The sequence below is a fragment of the Myotis brandtii genome, unplaced genomic scaffold, assembly GCF_000412655.1.
Source record: "Myotis brandtii unplaced genomic scaffold, ASM41265v1 scaffold144, whole genome shotgun sequence".
Lineage (NCBI taxonomy): Eukaryota > Metazoa > Chordata > Mammalia > Chiroptera > Vespertilionidae > Myotis > Myotis brandtii.
Window position 1 is genome coordinate 4,952,838 of NW_005355159.1, and position 2,676 is coordinate 4,955,513.

Consider the following 2,676-nt stretch of genomic DNA (forward strand, 5'->3'; position numbering starts at 1 on the left):
GCTTGGTCTTGGGTTGGCGTCTCAATCTTTAAGATCCTGTGTCTGAGCTATTAAACTACTTTATTGATTGTCTTTAGGCCAGTAGACCTGGCCATTAGTTTCCTGACTAATTTCTAATTTAAGTAGTTTTGCTGGCAAGATAGACATCTTTCTGTACTTGCTATTGATTTTGAGGTTTGTAGGCTCTTCCTGCACCATTGGCAGGAGGCTCGGGCACTAACACCCTGTCCTGGGCCTTTGTTCTCCCTCTTGGCTTGTGCAGGCTCTGGGCCTACGGAGGCATTTTTCATTAATTGAGCGTGGGTGTGTCACAAAGGAGTCCCGGGCTCTGCTGGGCTGCTTTCAACATCACTGGTTCCACAATACTTAACTAACCACTGCTCTGTTCTGTTCACAGTTATAGGCATTGGAGACACAGCAGTGAACCAAACAGACAGAAAAATAGACAAAGTAAGTGCATTGTACAGGCAGTAATTGGATTTTGAATGTTCTGTATCCCCAAATCGGTTAGTTTCCAAGTTGACTGGGGCTCCTTGCCCCTTTATTCCAGCTGCTCCACAGATCTGAGCATCACATGTAACCTCAGGGAAACTGTTCTGAAAGTTATTGTGGTTTAACCTGTCTCTTGGATTTGATTGTGAGAATCTGATAGAATTGGAATGTTCTGATTGAAATAGAATGCTTTTTTTAAAATATGGGAATCCACCCTCATTTTCCCTGGTGCCACACCCTATTCTAGTTTTAGGCTAACTCAGAGGAAATTCCAGTCCTTAAAAAAAAAATTATTTCCGCCCATTCACTGTCTGGTATATTTGTCCTTCTCCTATTGCCAGAGGCAGTCCCCATCTCCTTTGTTGGGGAGCAGGTCAGCAGGAGGAGTCAGCAGATACCCAGGCTTCAGAGATTACCTCCGGATCTCCTTTTCAGGGTACAACCTGAAGCTTTTCAACCACCTGAGCTCCATCTTGTCAGAGAGGTCAATAAGCAGCCACATAGCCGAATCCCAGGCTGCTGTGGGAAGTCCTGACTTCCAGGAGTGGCGGTGACTGGGATCCTTGCCCTTTGTCTCCTTGCCACACCCAGTCTACACCCGCACAGCGCACGGGAAATCAGAGGCCCGAGGCCTCTCCGGATCCTTTCTCCTTCCCACCTCTTTCCTTTCTTTTCCTGCCATAGGAGATGTGGGTTCCATGTCCATGTGGTCCAGTGGACAGAGCTAGGAGAGGTGGGGTGCCGAGCTGGGCTGAGAATGGGCTGCATTTTATGAGGAGAAAGAAGTTGCTAGGCTTTGGCAAAGATTTGCATGGAAGCTGGGAATTGAAGCCTCCAGCTCTGAATGAGTGGAACTGGAAACCCATTGGAGATAGTCTGTGGGAGGCAAAGAAAATTGAGGAAGGTGGGTACATTAGAAAAGAAGAGGGAAGAAAAAAAAGACAGAATAAGGAAAGACCCGGTGTGTGTAAATCCTCCAAAAATGTGGCTGAACGCCTAGTGTGTGCTGGGCTAGGCACTGTGCTCAGACCCATGAGGAAATGCATGAGTAAGACAGAAACCCTGTGGGCGGATGGAATGGAAGCTCGCCTATAGACACTCGGCTCTGAAATTTCAGACACACTGGAGAGCCACAGCCCAGAGCAGGAAGAGGTGCAGGAGAAAAGGTAACAGTATTCTTTTGTGTCCTGAGGTCTTATGAGGATGTTAGCGGATCATGATTGAGAGAGCACAGTGGAGGGAACTTGGAGGACCTGGGCCTAGAGCAGCGGTTCTCAACCTTGGCTGCACATTAGAATCACCTGGGAATCTTTTTAAAATCCTGATTTCTGGGCCTCATCCTCCGGAAATTCTGTTTCTTTGTTACTAATGTTGTGGCCCCACCCATAACAGAATTTCCGGAGGATGAGGCCCAGAAATCAGGATTTTAAAAAGATTCCCAGGTGATTCTAATGTGCAGCCAAGGTTGAGAACCACTGGCCTAGAGGTAGCAGGACAGCGCTAAGTGTGTTTGGAGAACGATACCATTGGCATTCGATTTCAATGCTGGTGTGTGTGCATGTCTGTGTATGTATGTGTGTGCGTGTGTGTGTGTGCATGCACTCTCGTGTATGCTTGGGTGTAAGAGCTATTTATGAATCAGTCGGAAAGTCCAGAGTGCGGAAGATCTTGAAGGCGGAGTTTAGACTTTCTGTTGGCCCCATTGGAAATACAACATGCAGGCCATAAAACACTGAAATGGAGCTGTCGTTGTGAAGGCCTTGATTTCTGAGCTCTGAGAGTGCTTCCTGCCAACTGACCTCATTCTTCCTGCTGGTCTCTTTCCACCCACTCCATCCCTTATCAGGAGGCTGAGTAGGAGAGGCTCTGAGATCAGGAGGCTGCAACCTGCCTGTAGGTAGCAAACAAATATTGACTCAGATCCAGCAACAAAAGGGACAAGCAGGCGCAAGTGGTGCCCTGTCCTTCCCGCCCAGTACTATCAAGGCTGGAGGGCCGAATTCCAGGATTTCTGGAGAATGACTTGGCCCTGTGACTCAGGCTTAATCAAGACCATAAAACCAAGGAGAAAAGTGTGTGCTTTCAGGAAGTTTCTGTTAAATAAAAATGCTTGGGGGAGGGGTGGAGAGTGGAGTACAGTGGGCACTCCCTGCCCACCACCACGAATGGGTTCTCTCCACAGCC

The 2,676-nt window shown here is 48.0% G+C and overlaps 1 protein-coding gene across 2 annotated transcripts in view; it reads left to right on the forward strand.

The window, feature by feature from the left end:
* The first annotated feature begins 375 nt into the window (after nt 1-375).
* The window catches only part of ANXA2 (annexin A2), a 63,284-nt gene continuing 60,983 nt past the window's right edge, over nt 376-2,676 (forward strand). The window contains exon 1 of one of the 2 annotated variants that reach the window (XM_005861112.2): nt 376-450. The gene's annotated coding sequence lies outside the window, so the exon portion shown is untranslated. Of the gene's footprint in view, nt 451-1,633; nt 1,659-2,676 lie in introns of those variants that run through there. The other variant, XM_014535505.1, reaches the window with a different exon arrangement.